Genomic DNA, 18,822 nt, shown 5'->3' with positions numbered 1-18,822 from the left:
TTTTTTCTTTCTTGATCATGGGTAAGTGGGGTAGAAAGTATTTAACAGGCTTTCTCGATCGGGTTTACTCGGTTGAGCGCCGGTCACACTTCCCGAGGTTGGGGCGTGACAACTAACAACTAACAAGTAAAATAAAGTTCGTATTTTATGGTTACTTTCGACCAATTATGTGTGTTATACTATTTATACGACAAATTAAGGAACATACATATTTTTTGGCCGACGGAGTTGCGATTTTCTAACGACTGTTTCTTCTTGGGACCGCGAAGATTATACAACTCTTGAATGGCTTGTCTATAATTTCCACCACTTGTAGGCTGGGCCAATTGATTAGAAATGTAATCCCTAACCATCTTTTCATTGGTATTTACTTTCATGGATAATGAGACATTAACTCATCTGGAATTAGCCAAAAATCAGCTTACTGGTTCAATTCCTGGTACCTTTGGGAATTTAAGAAACTTGCAAAAACTATTTCTCCATACCAACAAACTCTCTAGGCTCATTTCTATAGAGTTGGGGAATCTGAAAAACCTCTCTGACCTGACATTGGCGATATTCTGCTTACTGGTTCAATTCTTGCTTCCTTTGGCAATTTGAGAAACTTGCAAAGACTGTTTGTCAGTTTCAACAAGCTTTCTGGTTCCATTCCAAAAGAACTTGCTTAGTTGGATAACTTGGTTGGGATGCTAGTGAATTATAATCAGTTTTCGGGCCATTTGCCGGAGCAGATTTGTAAAGGTGGAAAATTTGAGAACTTTGTGGTGAGTAATAATAAGCTGAAATGGCCAATACTACGAAGCTTGAGAAAGTGCTCGATTTTCAAAAGGGTTCTCTTTAATAGCAATAGTTTCACTGGGAATTTATCTGAAGCTTTTGGCATCTATCCAGAGCTTCAGTTCATTGATTTGGGCGAAAATGATTTGATGGTGAACTCAGCAGCAACTACTGAGGGAAATGCAAGAATTTGACTGATTTGCGGATAGCCAGAAATAACATCAGTGGTAAGATATCACCAGAGATTGGAAACCTCAAAGTGCTTTTAGGACTTGATCTTTCATCGAACCATTTAGTTGGTCTGATTCCTAAGGAATTTGGAAAATTGACCTCTTTAGTTAAATTATTTATGCAAAATAACCATATTTATGGAAGTTGTAATGACCCGACTTGTCCTTTTGAGCATTTACATCATACTCAACAATTTGAAGTCTTGAGAAGCTTTGTAATGTGTATTATGACTTGTGTGAATTGTCGGCTTTGGTTTTCGGATGATTCAAGATTAAATTGAAAGAACAATCCTTGTGTAGAAGCTTAAATGAAAAGAGTTGACCGAAGTTTGACTTTTGTACAAACGACTCCGGAATAAAGTTTTGATTGTTCCAATAGCTCCATATGGTGATTTTGGACTTAGGAGTATGTCCGGATATTTATTTGGAAGTCCATAGATGATTTTGGCTTGAAATGGCGAAAGTTGAAAATGGGGTCGGAATCCTGTTCTGGAAATTTTGATAGGTCTGTTATATCATGTATGACTTGTGTGCAAAATTTGAGATTAATCAGACTTGATTTGATAGGTTTCGGCATTAAATATAGAATTTGGAATTCGTTAGCTTTTATTAAGCTTGAATTGTGGTGCGGTTCGTATTTTAGTGTTGTTTAATATAATTTGAGGCATCGACTAAGTTCGTGTCATGTTATGAGACTTGTTAGTATACTTGGTTGGGGTCTCATGGGGCTCAAATGAGTTTTGGAAGAATTTTTGGAAGAGTTTGGTGTTTTGAGAATAAGCATGTAATGATTCAAAGGTCCATTTTTAGTTCTAGAGATCGAAATTTGATTTTGAGACTTCCGTGAGTTTGATAATGAATTATAGGAATGATCTGGAATGTTTGGTCTAATTTCATCAAGTCGCGATTGGGTTTTTAGAGTGAATCATGAGTTAATTGTTTAACGAGCGAAATTGGTATCGCATTGAGCAAATGAGCTATGAATTGAGTTTCGATTGAACGACTAAGTTCATAGTATTATTTGTGACTCATAGAAACTAGAATTTCGAGTTTGTATGATGGAGTTAGAGCCTTTTTAGTGAAACAATAAATTACTGGTGCAAGTAGATTCTGGTGCGGATCTTTAGTGACGGAAATGGACTTTTAGCGACTAGATTAGTATTTTTATCGAGCAGTTTTGTTTTTTAGCTCATTTCAACATTTTTGGGTGAAAGAACACGACTTGGGGCGATTTTTTAGAGAAATTTCACGGGAAATCTTGAGGTAAGTCACTTGTGATCATTGTTAGTAAATAATATTGAATTATTATCGAATATTCCGACTAGATTACGTATTTTTGAGGTGTAATTTGAGAATTTGGGCCTAGGGATTTAGAAATAAGATTTGAGGATTTGAAGGTCGAGTTGATGTAGGAATTTGGTAAATTTAGTATGGTTGGACTCGTGGTTGAATGAGCGTTCATATTTTGTAACTTTTGTCTGCTTCCGAGACGTGAACCCCACTGTTGAGTTTTTGTTGACTTTTTTAGATTTATTGTGAAATTTAGTATTTTCATATGAAATTGATTCCTACACCTCGTGTTGATTGTATCGAATTATTTGGGACATGATTCGAGGCGTCCGGATGTCGAATCTAGAGGAAAAGGCTTATTGGAATAAAGAATTGCACGGTTTGAGGTAAGTAACATTTCTAAACTTGGAGCTGAGGGTATGAATCCCTGAATTATGTGTTATATAAATTGTTTGGAGGTGACGCACATGCTAGGAGACGGGTGTGTGGGCGTGCACCGTGGAAATTTATGACGTAATTGATTCCGTAGAATTTTGTAATCAAATAATCTTGTCATTATCCATGTACTTTCATGTGTTAAAGAAATTGAGCTGAGAATCATATTAAAATCATGATGAGGTTATATGTCGTTATTATTGAGACAAACAGAGGTCCTATTATTGTTGAATTATTTGTTTAAATTATAATTTCATACTCAGTCATGTTCATTCATTTCATATCATATCCCAGTCTTTGTTGCTAATTATTGATACATCATATTATTATTTTTGGGCTGATTTTCACGATATTTTGAGCTCGAGAGACTGGAAAGATTGATGACTGAGTGAGGCCGAAGGCCTTATTGTGAGGATATTTATGGGATCGGGCTGCACGCCGCAGCAAGCCATATTGGCTTTATATAATTTATTATTATGGGATCGGGATACATGCCGCAACAAGCCAGATTGGGTTATTATAGCACGTGAGTTGTTCGTGCAATATGTGAGTTGTCTGTGCGGATCCAGATATTGATACTATAGCATGTGAGTTGTCCGTGCATCACGTGAGTTATTCGTGCGGATCCAGATATTGATACTATAGCACGCGAGTTGTCCGTGCAGCACGTGAGTTGTCCGTGTAGCACGTGAGTTGTCCATGTGGATTATAGTGCTTGGGCTGAAGGATTCCCTCCGGAGTCTGCACTCCACACAGTGAGCGCACTTGATATTTATATTCAGGATGGATCTTCCCAGGGCATGGAGTTGCCTTATTTATTTATATTTGGGATGGATCTGCCCTGTATAGTGCTGAGTGACTGAGTGTGCTGAATAATGATCGTGATGATGGAAATACGAGACAGTGATATTGAATACTCTAAGAGCGTGAGTACATAAGTTAATCACTGTGTTGCATTGCATTAGACATGCATACTTGATTTGTAGGCATAAAGAAGCATTTTTCCTCATGTCATCTGATAATGAAATTTCTTATATGTTGTTAAAGTTTTTGAGAAAAATCACAGATTTCAGACTTACACATATTTTCGGTGATTTCGGCAAAAGATTTGAGTTTTACCGTTATAATTGAAAAGAAAATATTTATTTTGTGGAATTGTAAACGAGCTGAGCATTTTATCATTGAGTTATTACCTGTGTTACTTTAATTATATTGTTATGCATTGTTACTGGATATTGGTATGGACTCTGACCTTCGTACAAGCTCTTCACTACTTTCAACCTAAGGTTAGGTTTGTTACTTATTGAGTACATGGGATCGGTTGTACTCATACTACACTTTTGTACCTTGTATGCAGATTTTGGATGCTGATGTTGTTGTGTATGGAGGGAGATGGCATTGGAGATGTACCTGTGTTCCGGTCATAGTTGCCTCTTGATCTTGGTAGCTTTAGATTTAAAAATCTGTTCATATATTTTAAAACAGATGATGTATTTTATTTCACACCAGTTTTGTAAATTCTGAATCTTAGATGCTCGTGATTTGTACTACCAGTCCTTAGGGAGTTTACTAGAGTCAGTTAAATATTAATTGAATCAGATTGTGTTATTTGGCTTACCTAGCGGGTGAGGTTAGGTTCCATCATGGCTAGTTGGATTGTGGGTCGTGACAAGTTGGTATCAGAGCCCTAGGTTCATAGGTTCTACAAGTCATGAGCAAGTGTCTAGTAAAGTCTTGCGGATCGGTATGATGACGTCCATACTTATCTTCGAGAGGCTACATGGCATTTAGGATAAACTTCCCACCTTTCTTTCCTTATAGTGCGACGTTGATTCATTTTGAAGCGTACCTCCTTGAATTTCTTCCACTCACTCGAATGCGTATGTGAACGCTCAGTATCAGTTGTGCATCGACGGCCTGTGATTCTATGAATGAGGTACAAGATGTGTTTTTTATGTTGTGGTGATGGCCGAGTCTAGAGGACTTGAGGCCAGGTTTAGACCACAACTTAGGCTTGGTAGTTTCAGATGTGCGAGTATACGCTTTTGGACTTATATGTTCGGTAGTGTCCCTATGATTGTGATCTATGGCTCGATGAGTGGTTGATTGGCTACGTGATGAGTATGGTATGACAGTGAGATGTGTTCATGTGGCTTGAATATGATGAAAAATGGGCTATTGGGTGCTTGGTGTCTGTCACAATTTATGTGTTGAAGGATCTTTCATGTTGTTTAATTGTGGAACAAATTAGATTCTCATGTCCTTTTGATAAGCTCAGACTCGGGAAGATTAAGTGATTGCATTGTAATTGTGGCTGCTAAAGGATATAGAAAGATATTAGTTTGAGGCTAGGCAGGTGGGTTATGACCCACGGAGCAATCTACGGATGTCTTATCCCTATATTGTTGTGTGGAGGGTTTCTGTAAAGACCCGACCGGTCATTTCGAGAGTTATAGCCCCATTTCTCCCAATTCGGCTTCTTTTGTTCTTTACAGCTGTATTATGTCTTACCGGGTTAGTTGGTTTGGGTGCAGAGTGTTTGTGAAGTGAATTGAGACACTTAGTCTCTTAATTGGAAGCTTAAGTTGGAAATGTCGACCGGATATCAACTTGTGGGAAAACGATATCGGATTTGAATTTTTATGGTTCCGTTAGCTCCATTAGGTGATTTTGGACTAAGGAGCGCGTCCGGAATGTGATTTGGAGGTCCGTAATAGAATTAGGCTTGAATTGGCGAAAGTTGAAATTTTGGCAATTTTGGCCAGCATTGGAAATTTTGATATCGGGGTCAGATTGGATTCCTGGAAGTTGGAATAGGTTCGTGGTGTCATTTTTGACTTGTGTGTAAAATTTGAGGTCAATCGGACGTGGTTTGGTAGGTTTCCGCGTCGTTTGTGGAATTTGGAAGTTTAGAAGTTCTTTAGGCTTGAATCCGGGTATAATTGGTGTTTTGAGGTTGTCTTGAGTGATTCGAAGGTTTGGCTAAATTTGCATGGGGTTATATGACTTGTTGGTATGATCGGTTGAGGTCCTAGAGGCCTCGGGGTGATTTCGGGTGGTTAACGATTTGATGGGATTTAAGGAAATGCAACTGAAGTTGCTACTATTGGTATAACCGCACCTGCAGAGTGCGAGCCCGCAGAAGCAAAGAAGGAGTCGCGAATGCGTCCAAGAAGGAGCTGGGCAGGATCCGCAGGTGCGAAAATTTCCCCGTACCTGCGAGGGTCGCAGATGCGGGAAACTGGGCGTAGGTGCGAAGGATAGCCGTATGTGCGATGGATTCCTGCACATGCGATAGGCGTAGATGCGGTCTTAGGGCCGCAAGAGCGAGGTCAGAATTTTAAAGTGAAATCCGCACATGCGATGGAATTTTCGCAGGTGTGGCGTCGCAGAAGCGACACGAGAACAACATGTGCAGTATTTCTGGGCAGAAAAACACCAGTTCGAGGGTTGGACTTTCATTTTCGATTTTTGGACTTGAGAAGCTCGGGAGAGAGGCGATCTTTCAAGGATTTTCAAGGAAAACATTGGGGTAAGTAATTCTAATCCGGATTGTTCTAAATTTTGTGAATCTATGGCTTCCTTCATCACCTAATTAGGGATTTGAGTTGAAAATTTGGGGGTTTAGGGCTTAGGAATTGGAGAGTGAACTTTGGGGTTTTGGAGGGGAAATTGAGGTCGGATTTTTAGATATTTGGTATGGTTAGATTCGTTGGTGAGCAGGCTTTCGGGTTTTGTGACTTTCATTGGGTTTCGAGATGTGGGCCCGAGGGACAAAGTTGAGTCGATTTCGGTTTTTGGGCTATATTTTAGTAGTTTTCTTGTGGAATTGATCCTTTTAACCAATATTGATTATCTCGTACTGCTTATGGCTAGATTCGGAGCGTTTGGAGATTGATTCGATGGGCAAAGGCATTGTGGAGTAGGATTTTTGAGCGTCTGAGGTAAGTAACAATTTTAAATCTAGTTTTGAGGGTATGAAACCCCGAGGATTGGTATGATGTGAGTGTTTGGAGGTAACGCACATGCTAGGTGACGGGCGTGTGAGTGTGCACCGTGGGGGATTGTGACTTGGTCCGTCCCGCGAGATTGTAAAGTCGAATAGCTCATTGTTAATTTTATGTTCCCTCTGTCTTCTAGAAATTTGACTGCCATTCATGTTAGAAACCATGCTTAGGCCATATGTTATCACTGTTGGGACCTGTAGAGGTCGAGTACTTATTGGATTGACTGCTAATTTCTGTCTTATACTCAGTCACAGTCTTACTTGTGTTTTATATCTCTGTTCCCTCTCATTTCTTGTTGATACTTGTTGTATTCTTTATTTGGGCTGATTATTGTGATATTCTGTGAGCCCGAGGGGCTGGAGAGGTCAGTGACTGAGGTAGGGCCTGAGTGCCGAGTTGTGAGATATGTGAGGGTATATGGATCGGGTTGCATGCCGCAATGAGCCTTATGGCTATTTATGGATTGTGGATCATGTTGCACTCCGCAACGAGCCTTATGGCTACTTATATGATTGGGTCGGGCTGCACGCCGCAGCGATATAACGCTTGGGCTGAAAGGAGCCCGCACACCCCTAGTGAGCGCAGGTACCTATTGAGTGTAAGTACTGAGGGCTGAGAGCCGAGTGATTGAGCTGTTGTGACCAGTTGAGTGTCTGTTGCCCTAAGAGGCTGTACTTGTTTTTTATTTGTTGATGCACTTAGTTGTTATCTGTCATTGTTGTGAAACTTTTCAAAGATTCTATATCCGGATTACCTGCACTATAACTGTATAAATTGATTTGACTTGAACTGCCGGATTTGAAAGCATATCTACTCTTTGCTGGAATTATTGAAAATGAACTGTATTGTATAGCTCGTCACTACCTTCTCAGTTCTTTAATTTTTTTTATTACTTGCTGAGTTGGTTGTACTCATGCTACACCCTACACTTCATGTGCAGATCCAGATGTGTTTGATCACGGAGGTCGTTGAGTTCGTGCGCGATCAAGTATCAGAGACTACAAAGTAGCTATCGGCGTCCGCTGACCTTGTCTCTCCTTCTATGTTTTCTCTCTTTTCTCTATTGATACTTAGACACTGTTTGTATTAAACTGGATATCTAGATGCTCATGACTCAGGGACACCCCGATGCCGGGTTATTTTTTCGCATTTATATTTTTGGATTTTACTCAGTTTTTATGAAAAACTGCGGTTATTTTAAATGTCTTAATTCATTTTTGTTAAATGCTGAAAGTGTTTTGGAAATGTCGGCTTGCCTAGTATCATGATAAGCGCCATCACGACGGGTTAGGTTTTGGGTCGTAACAAGTTGGTATCAGAGCATAGGTTACATAGGTCTCACGAGTCATGAGCAGGTTTAGTAGAGTCTTGCGGGTCGGTACGGAGACGTCTGTACTTATCTTCGAGAGGCTCCCGAACCCTTAGGAAACTTCACATTCTTGAATTCTTGTCGTGCGAATCTTTTGATTCTGGTAACTAAATTTTTATTGTTCTAATTCTCTCACAGATGGTGAGGACGCGTGCTACGGGGCAAGAGGGACATCCACCAGTACCACCAGTCAGGGCCGCGAGAGGCCAAGGTCGCGGTAGAGGTCGTGGTAGGGGCAGAGGTGCATCTCTTACCAAAGCTAGGGTAGTACCTGCAGATCCACTAGTTTCCCTAGTTCAGGAGCAGGCTCCAATTGTGGATGAGCCGGTGGGACCAACTCAGGCACCACCTGTGCCTATTGTGATTCCAGACCTTCGGGAGGCCTTAGCTCAGATTCTGACCGCGTGTACCAGTCTTGCTCAGGCGATCTCTGTTCCGGCCGCAGCAGCCACTTCTCAAGCTGGGGGAGGTGCTCAGACTCCCGCCGCCCGCAAACTAGAGCAGGTGGTACAAGGATTCCAAACACTTGGGGCACCACCAGCCTAGCCGGTTGTAGCTGCTCAGGACTATGTGGTTCCTGTCATGCCTGATGATGAGCAGCGTCGATTGTAGAGGTTTGGGAGACTCCACCCTCCATCTTTCAAGTGGATCCAAAGAAGATAGAGGCGGTGCAGAGTTGGCCTAGACCGTCCTCAGCCACGGAGATTAGGAGCTTTTTTGGTTTGGCGGGCTATTACAGTCATTTTTTGTAGGGTTTTTCATCTATTGCATCGCCGTTGACCAAATTGACCCAAAAGGGTGCTCCATTCAGGTGGTCGGATGAGTGCGAGGAGAGCTTTCAGAAGCTCAACTTTGACCACAGCTCCAGTTCTAGTCCTGCCATCAGCTTCTTGTTCTTACACAGTGTATTGTGATGCCTTACGGATCGGTATTGGGTGTGTTCTAATGCAAGAGGGTAGAGTGATTGCTTATGCTTCACGCCAGTTGAAGACCCATGAGAAGAACTATCTTGTCCATGACCTTGAGTTAGCAGCTATTATTCACGCCTTAAAGATTTGGTGGCACCATTTGTACGGTGTCCATTATGAGATTTAACTGATCATCGGGTATTGCAGCATCTGTTCAAACAAAAGGATTTTAACTTGCATCAGTGGAGGTGGTTGTAGCTTCTTAAGGACTATGATATCACCATTTTGTACCATCCCGAGAAGGCCAATGTAGTGGCCGATGCCTTGAGTCGTTGGACAGAGATTTTGGGGAGTTTAGTGTATCTTTCAGCAGCAGAAACACCCTTGGAATTGAATATTCAGGCCTTAGCTAGCCATCTTGTCAGATTGGATATTTCGAGCCGAGTCAGGTAATGGCTTGTGTGGTCTCTAGGTCTTATATTTATGATCGTATCAGAGCACGTCAGTATGATAACCCCCATCTGCTCGTCCTCCAGGACAGGGTTCGGCGAGGTGATGCTAGAGATATGACTATTGATGATGATGGCGTGTTGAGAATGCAGGGCTGTATATGTTTTCCCAATGTGGATGGGCTTCGGGAGTTGATTCTTGAGGAGGCCCACAGCTCGCGGTATTCCATTTATCCGGGTGCCACGAAGATGTACCAGGATATGAGACAACACTATTGGTTGAGGAGGATGAAGAAGGATATAGTTGGGTTTGTGGCTCGGTGTCTCAATTGTTAGCAGGTTAAGTATAAGCATTAGAGACCGGGTGGCTTGCTTCAGAAGTTAGAGATCCCAGAGTGGAAGTGGGAGCGAATCACCATGGATTTCGTAGTTGGGCTCCCACGGACTTCGAGGAAGTTCGATGCTATTTGGGTGATTGTGGATCGGATGACCAAGTCTGCGCACTTCATTCCAGTTGGTACTACTTACTCTTTAGAGCGATTGGCTGAGATTTACATCCGAGAGATTGTTCACCTTCATGGTGTCCCAGTTTCCATCATTTGGGATAGATGCACACAGTTTACATCGCAGTTTTGGAGGGCCGTGCAGCGAGAGTTGGGTACTCAGGTTGAGTTGAGCACAACCCTTCACCCTCAGATGGACGGACAGTCCGAGCGTACTATCCAGATATTGGAGGACATGTTACGCACTTTTGTCATTGATTTTGGTGGTTCATGGGACCAGTTTCTGCCGCTTGCGGAGTTTGCATATAACAATAGTTATCAGTCGAGCATTCAGATGGCTCCGTACAAGGCTTTATATGGGAGGCGGTGTAGATATCCAGTGGGATGGTTTGAGCCAGGTGAGGCTAGGCTCTTGGGGATAGAGTTGATCTAGGATGCATTAGACAAGGTGAAATTGATTCAGGAGCAGCTTCACACGACGTAGTCTAGGCAGAAGAGCTATGCTGACAGGAAGGTCCATGATGTGTCTTTCATGGTTGAGGAGAAGGTTCTGCTGAAAGTAGCATGCATGAAGGGTGTTATGAGGTTTGGGAGGAGGGGCAAGTTGAGCCCCCGGTTCATTGGGCCTTTGGAGGTATTTCAGAGGATAGGGAAGGTGGCTTACAACTTCCCTTGCCACCTAACTTGTTGTGTCTGCATCTAGTATTTCATATTTCTATGCTCCTGAAGTATATCAGTGATCCATCCCATGTTTTGGATTTCAGCACGGTTCAGTTGGATAGTGATATGACTTATGATGTGGAGCCGGTGGCCATTTTGGAGCGGCAGGTTCAGAAGTTGAGGTCAAAGGATATAGCTTCACTGAAGGTGCAGTGGAGAGGTCAGCCTATGGAGGAGGCCACTTGGGAGACCGAGCGGGAGATACGGAGCAGATATCCACACCTGTTTGAAACTTCAGGTATGGTTCTAGACCCGTTCGAGGACTAACGTTTGTTTAAGAGGGGGAGGATGTAACAACCCAGCCGGTCATTCCGAGAGTTATAGCCTCGTTTCCCCCAATTCTTCTTCTTTTGTGCTTTATAACTGTATTATGTCTTACTGGGTTGGTTGGTTCGGGTTCGGAGTGGTTTTGGAGTGAATTGAGATACTTAGTCTCTTTATTGGAAGCTTAAGTTGGAAAAGTCGATCGGATGTAAACTTGTGGGAAAATGATATCGGATTTGAATTTTTATGGTTCCGTTAGCTCCGTTAGGTGATTTTGGACTAAGGAGCGCGTCCGAAATGTGATTTGGAGTTCCGTAATAGAATTAGGCTTGAATTGGCGAAAGTTGGAATTTTGGCAATTTTGTCCGGCAGTGGAAATTTTTATATTGGGGCCGGATTAGATTTCTAGAAGTTGGAATAGGTTCGTGGTGTCATTTTTGACTTGTGTGTAAAATTTGAGGTCAATCGGACGTGGTTTGATAGATTTTGGCGTCGTTTGTGGAATTTGGAAGTTTAGAAGTTCTTTAGGCTTGAATCCGGATGTAATTGGTGTTTTGAGGTTGTCGTGAGTGATTCGAAGGTTTGACCAAGTTCGGGGTTATATGACTTGTTAGTTTGATCCGGAGGCCTCGGGATGATTTTGGGTGGTTAACGGCTTGATGGGAGTTAAGAAAATGCAACAGAAGTTGCTGGTACTGGTGTAACCGCACCTACGAAGTGGGAACCACAAGTGCAAGACCGCAATATCGAAGAAGGATCCGCGGATGCGGCCAAGAAGGAGCTGGGCAGGAGCTGCAGGTGCGAAGATTTTTCTGCACCTGCAAGGATCGTAGATGTGGGCAGCTGGGCGTAGGTGCGAAGGATGGCCACAGGTGCGATGGATTCCCGCACCTGCAATAGGCGTAGATGCGGTCTTGGGGCCGCAGGAGCGAGGTCAGGATTTTTAAGTGAAATCTGCACCTGTGATGGAATTTCCGCAGGTGCGGCGTCACAAAAGCGACAAGAGGACCGCAAGTGCGGTATTTCTAGGCAGAAAAATACCAGCTCGAGTGTTGGACTTTCGTTTTTGATTTTTGGACTTGAGAAGCTCAGGAGAGAGGCAATTTTGTGAGTATTTTCAAGGAATACGTTGGGGTAAGTAATTCTAACCCGGATTGGTCTAAATTTTGCGAATCTATGGCTTCCTTCACCACATAATTAGGGATTTGAGTAGGCAATTTGGGGGTTTAGGGCTTGGGAAGTGGAGAGTGAACTTTGGGGTTTTGGAGGGGCAATTGAGGACAGATTTTTATAAATTTGGTATGGTTAGATTCGTGGGTGAGTAGGCTTTCGGGTTTTGTGACTTTCGTCGGGTTTCACGACGTAGGCCCGGGGGCCGGGTTGAGCCGATTTCGGATTGTGGTCTATATTTTAGTAGTTTTCTTGTGGAACTGATCCTTTTAACCAATATTGATTATCTCGTACTGCTTATGTCTAGATTCGGAGTGTTTGGAGATTGATTCAAGGGGCAAAGGCATTGCGAAGAACGATTTTTACGTGTTTGAGGTAAGTAACCACTTTAAATCTGGTTTTGAGGGTATGAAACCTCGAGGATTGGTATGATGTGAGTGTTTGGAGGTGACGCACATGCTAGGTGATGGGTGTGTGAGCGTGCACCGTGGGTGATTGTGACTTGGTCCGTCCCACGAGACTGTAAAGTCGAATAGCTCATTGTTAATTTCATGTTCCCTCTGTCTTCTAGAAATTTGTCTGCCATTCATGTTAAAAATGATGCGTAGGACATATGTTGTCACTATTGGGACCCGTAGCGGTCGAGTACTTATTGGATTGACTGCTAATTTCTGTCTTATACTCAGTCACAGTCTTACTTGTGTGTTATATCTCTATTCCCTCTCATTTCTTGTTGATACTTGTTGTATTCTTTGTTTGGGCTGATTCTTGTGATATTCTGTGAGCCCGAGGGGATGGAGAGGTCAGTGACTGGGGTAGGGCATGAGTACCGAGCTGTGAGCTATGCGAGGGTATATAGATTGGGTTGCACGCCGCAATGAGCCTTATGGCTATTTATGGATTGTGGATCAGGTTGCACACCGCAACGAGCCTTATGGCTACTTATATGATTGAGTCGGGCTGCATGCCGCAACGATATAGTGCTTGGGCTGAAAGGAGCCCCTCCGGAGTCTGCACACCCCCAGTGAGCGCAGGTACTTATTGAGTGTGAGTACCGATGGCTGAGAGCCGAGTGATTAAGCTGTTATGACGAGTTTAGTATATGTTGCCCTGAGAGGCTGTACTTGTTTTTCATTTGTTGATGCACTTAGTTGCTATCTATCATTGTTGTGAAATTTCTGAAAGATTCTATATCCGAATTACCTGCACTGTAACAGTATAAACTGATTTGACTTGAACAGCCGGATTTGAAAGTATGTCTACTCTTTGCTGGAATTATTAAAAATCAACTGTAATGTATAGCTCGTCACTACCTTCTCAATTCCTTATTTATTTTTGTTACTTATTGAGTTGGTTGTACTCATGCTACACCATGCATTTCATGTGCAGATCCAGGTGTGTTTGATCATGGAGGTCGTTGAGTTTGTGCGCGATCGAGTATCGGAGACTACGAGGTAGCTGCCGGCGTCCGCAAACCTTGTCTCTCCTTCTATGTTTTCTCTCTTTTCTGTATTGATACTTAGACACTGTTTGTATTAGACTAGATATCTAGATGCTCATGACTCAGTGACACCCCAATATCGGGCTATTTTTCCACACTTATGTTTTTGGGTTTTAGTCTGTTTTTATGAAAAACTCCGATTATTTTAAATGTCTTAATTCATTTCTATTAAATGTTGAAAGTTTTTTGGAAATGTCGGCTTGCCTAGTATCACAATAGGCGCCATCATGATGGGTTAGGTTTTAGGTCGTGATAGTTTCTTTTCTACCAACGGGGTACATGAGTTTTCGAAGGATTTAGTTGAATTTCTGTGGGATTATAGCGATAGTAGAGTATGGGAATGGAGAGTTATCAGATGTTTTACTCTATGGATTTGAACCAAATAGGGGAGCCTACTATTGATGATTTGATTTCATGGTTATGTGTTTAATACTAGCTTTGGGTTTGAGGCATAATTGCGGATCCGTTATGACTTGCGGAGGTTGAGATTGAGGATGACTCGAGTAAGGAACATTCTTGGATATGGGTTATATTGCACATTATTTGTATACAAAAAAAATCATGGGATGAGTGAGTTGTTATTTGTGAAGGATATAGTGTGCATGGAGTATAAATTTGCTCGGTTGCGATAAGGTGGGTGACACTTCTTTGAGTGTTGTTGTGCTAATAGGACACGTGTATTTCGACCCGTTTGGATGGTGCAATTTAGATTTAAGTACAGTGGATGTCTCTCAAGAAGATTCAAAAGGGTTAAAGATGCATATGTAGCAATTAAGAATTTTTGGATTTATATATCGCTAGAATCAGTTATTTACATTGGATGGTGCCAGGACTTCCCATAATTCTGTGTGACTAGGGATTCTACATTTCAGTATAAGAAAGGTAAAGGAACAATTTTAAGTTCACGTAAGGTCTTTTCAAAGTGGGTGTCTCGATTGTAGTATTTATGGGGGTAATTATGATGTGGTGACACTCTACAGATGTTTTGGTGAAATATTCTTGGGTTTGGTGACCTGCGTGGCTTGGTCAAGTTAGAGGAATTCAGTTCTGATAGCTTGGTTATGTGCAAATGGATTTCAAAGTGTTCTTGATGGTTTCTATCATTGTTTGAGCCAGATATTTTCTACCGGTGTGAGGAACATGTTGTGTATTGTGATTTCCTCCTAGATGAGAGTAAATGGAAGGCATCTAACTAACCGGGTATGTAGTTTGCTTGTGACTCAGAGTTGATAATGAGATTATCGTGCTTTTCACATGATGGCATGATAGATGTGATGTGTTGTGCGGGACTAAGATTTACATGTACAAGGTGGCAGTTCAGTCTTGAATAGAAGGTTACAAATTTTGGACATCATGGTCAGTTTCGTATATTTGGATGAATATTATAATTGCTCAGTAATTCCTAAGAAGGTTGCGCATTTCTGAAGGCACATTGTGTTTTGATTTACGAATGTTCATTGTTATTGAGGTACTCACATGGTTGATAGACTTCTGGTATTCAAATTATTTCTATGTGGCATGAAAAAATTATGGAAGTATTCCTAGTGGTATGATCGTGCATGAAGGATGTTTTAGTCATTCGAGTGCTGGAGTTGTGATCAGTTACGGTGGTTCATGTATTCTATAAATTTGGGGACTGGGAGTTCTCAGAAGTAAATTGTTTCGGGGCTGCGGACTGTGAAGATGAGGCCAAGTTAACTAGATAATAATACGTGTTATGGTTAAGACATTGAGGACTTTTTAGAGGGCTATTTATCCTTGCTCGGATTGTGTTTAGGCTATAATAAGCCTAGAATTAACTATTAAGCTTTAAGCTATGATATTTCTCATATTTGTAACACTGTTGAGCTATTTGAGCCGTGTTTGAGGCTACATAGGGGTTAAAATCCCTGAACGAACTTGATAAATGCCTCAGTGATGAAAGATTTCCGATTTGAGCTACGATAGAACACTTTGTACATGCCTACGCTTTGGCATGTCATTTATACCAGTCCAGGAACACGAAAATCTTATCCTACTCATCATATACATGTATACCTGTTTAAATGTTCTTATATGATATGTTGGACTAGAGGCCTGGGACTATACCCGGTGGATTATGTTATTAGCACGTGAGTTGTCCATGCAGATCCATATATTGATATTACTGGCATGTGAGTTTTCTGTGCGGGTTCTATTGCTAGCATGTGAGTTCTTCGTGCAGCGTGTGGAAATCGCGTTTCCTTGATCGTTTATCTGATTAATTGTTTCCTTCCTCTACATGCTATGATATTGCATGATCAGGACAATTTGAGAAAATTGTGCACATGCACCCACAAATGTTCTTCTCACGAAATTTGATGAGTTGGTTTTAAATTATGTTATGTGTCATTCTTTTAAAACAAAAATGGCAGGATTACACCAGAATAGCTAGAATAGTTATGTTTGGTGATATAAAGTCATTTGACCTAGAATGGATACTATCAGGTTTGATTACAGCATGTTGGAAGAATAACTTAGAATTCGGCTTAAATAATTGGCTATGGTACTTGTTGAATGAGGGAAAGCTTCATGGCATGTTGATCTGGTGAGTGGTTGTGAATTCCTATATGTTTCTTTCATTATCGGCAGTGTACGAAAGTTTTGGAATGAGGTTGTGTGGAATATGGGGTTTAATACTAGTACTTGGTTGGTTTTGAGTAGTTACTGTGATCGGAAATGGTGTTGCGAGTATGCGAGTTGTGTAGTATGTTATGTGATTATATCTCGGGTTATGGTTAAGGCTTAATACAACTTGTTCAGACTTATAAAGTGTGTAGATATGAGATTCGGGTCTTGAAAAGATTTTCGGATGTTAAAAATTGGGTTCCAAGGTTTATGGGCCACGGTTAAAGCAATGATTTTCAATTATGTTGTGCTGTCGGGCCTATATGGAATACGGTGACGTGGGATCACCCTAGGTATATGCATGGTATGGTGGAATACTGATTTGAAGGTTTAGGAACAACTCTTGGCATGTTCGAGGACTAACATATGTATAAGTGGGGGAGAATGTAACGACCCGACTTGTCATTTTGAGCATTTACATCTCGTTCAATAATTTGAAGACTTGAGCAGCTTCATAATGTGTATTATGACTTGTGTGAATTACCGGCTTTGGTTTTCGGATGATTCTTGATTAAATTGAAAGAACAATCCTTGTTTAGAAGCTTAAATGAAAAGAGTTCACCGAATATTGACTTTTGTGCAAACGACTCTAGAATGGAGTTTTGATGGTTCCAATAGCTCCGTATGGTAATTTTGGACTTAGGAGTATGTCTGGATATTTATTTGGAAGTCCGTAGTTGGTTTTGGCTTGAAATGGCAAAAAGTGGAAATGGAAAGTTTGGAAGTTTGACCAAGAGTTGACTTTATTGATATCGGGGTTGAAATCCAGTTCTAAAAATCTTGATAGATCAGTTATGTTATGTATGACTTGTGTGCAAAATTTGTGGTCAATCAGACTTGATTTGATTGGTTTCGGCATCTAATGTAGAATTTGGAATTCGTTAGTTTTCATTAAGCTTGAATTGTGGTGCTATTCGTGTTTTAGTGTTGTTTAATGTAATTTGAGGCATCGACTACGTTCGTGTCATGATATGGGACTTGTTAGTATACTTGGTTGGGGTCCATATGGCTCAGATGAGTTTTGGAAGAGTTTGGTGTTTTGAGCATAAGCATGTAATGATCCAAAGGTCCATTTTTAGTTCTAGAGATCGATATTCGATTTTGAGACTTTCGGGAGTTTGATAATGAATTATAGGTATGATCTGGAATGTTTGGTCTAATTTCATCAAGTCACGATTGGGTTTTTAGCTTGAAACATGAGTTAATTGTTTAACGAACAAATTTGGTATCGCATTGAGCAAATGAGCTCCAAATTGAGTTTAGATTGAACGACTAGGTTCGTATTATTATTTGTGACTCATAGGAACAAGAATCGTCGAATTCTAAGTTTGTATGATGGAGTTAGAGCCTTTTTAGTGAAATAATAAATTGTTGGTGCAAGCAGGTTCTGGTGCGGACCTTTAGTGACGGGAAATGGACTTTTAGTGACCAGATTAGTGTTTTATTGAGAAGTTTTGTTTGTTTAGCTTATTTCAACATTTTTGGGCGAAAGAACACGGCTTGGGGCGATATTTCAGAGAAATTTCATGAGAAATCTTGAGGTAAGTCACTTGTGATCATTGTTAGTCAATAATATTGAATTATCATCGAATATTCCGACTAGATTACGTGTTTTTGAATTGTAATTCAAGAATTTGGGCCTAGGGATTTGAAAATAAGATTTGAGGATTTGAAGGTCGAGTTGATATCGGAATTTGATAAATTTGGTATGGTTGGACTCGTGCTTGAATAGGCGTTCATATTTTATAAATTTTGTCAGGTTACGAGATGTGGGTCCCACTGTTGACGTTTTCGGATTTATTGTAAAATTTAGCATTTTCATATGGAATTGATTCTTACACCTTGTGTTGATTGTATCGAATTATTTGTGACTAGATTCGAGGAGTTCGGATGCCGAATCGCGAGGAAAAGGCTTATTGGAATAAAGAATTACACGGTATGAGGTAAGTAATATTTCTAAACTTGGAGCTGAGGGTATGAATCCCTGAATTACATGTTATATGAATTGTTTGGAGGTGACGCACATGTTAGGTGACGGGCGTGTGGGCGTGCACCGTGCAAATTTGTAACGTAATTGATTCCGTAGAATTTTGTACTCAAATAATCTTGGCATTATCCATGTACTTTCATGTGTTAAAGAAATTGAGTTGAGAATCATTTTAAAAATCATGCTGAGGCTATATGCCATTATTATTGAGACCAACATAGGTCATATTATTGTTGAATTATTTTTTTAAATTATAATTTCATACTCAGTTATGTTAATTCATTTCATATCATATCTCAGTCTGTTGCTAATTATTGATACATCATATTATTATTTTTGGGTTGATTTTCATGACATTTTGAGCCCGAAAGACTGGAGAGATTGATGACTTAGTGAGGCCGGGGCCTGATTGTGAGGATATTTATAGGGTCTGGCAGCACTCCGTAATATGCCATATTGGCTTTATATAATTTATTATTATGGGATCGGGCTGCACGCTGCAGCAAGCCATATTGGCTTATTATAGCACGTGAGTTGTCCGTGTGTGAGGATGTTGATACTATAGC

General features: G+C 41.0%; 1 pseudogene; it reads left to right on the top strand.

The window, feature by feature from the left end:
- The first annotated feature begins 323 nt into the window (after positions 1-323).
- The window catches only part of LOC142167096 (uncharacterized), a 52,144-nt pseudogene continuing 33,645 nt past the window's right edge, over positions 324-18,822 (top strand).

Source organism: Nicotiana tabacum, chromosome 12 (genome assembly GCF_000715075.1).
Source record: "Nicotiana tabacum cultivar K326 chromosome 12, ASM71507v2, whole genome shotgun sequence".
Lineage (NCBI taxonomy): Eukaryota > Viridiplantae > Streptophyta > Magnoliopsida > Solanales > Solanaceae > Nicotiana > Nicotiana tabacum.
The sequence above is the reverse complement of the archived record's forward strand: the minus strand, read 5'-3'. Positions and strand labels throughout refer to the sequence as shown.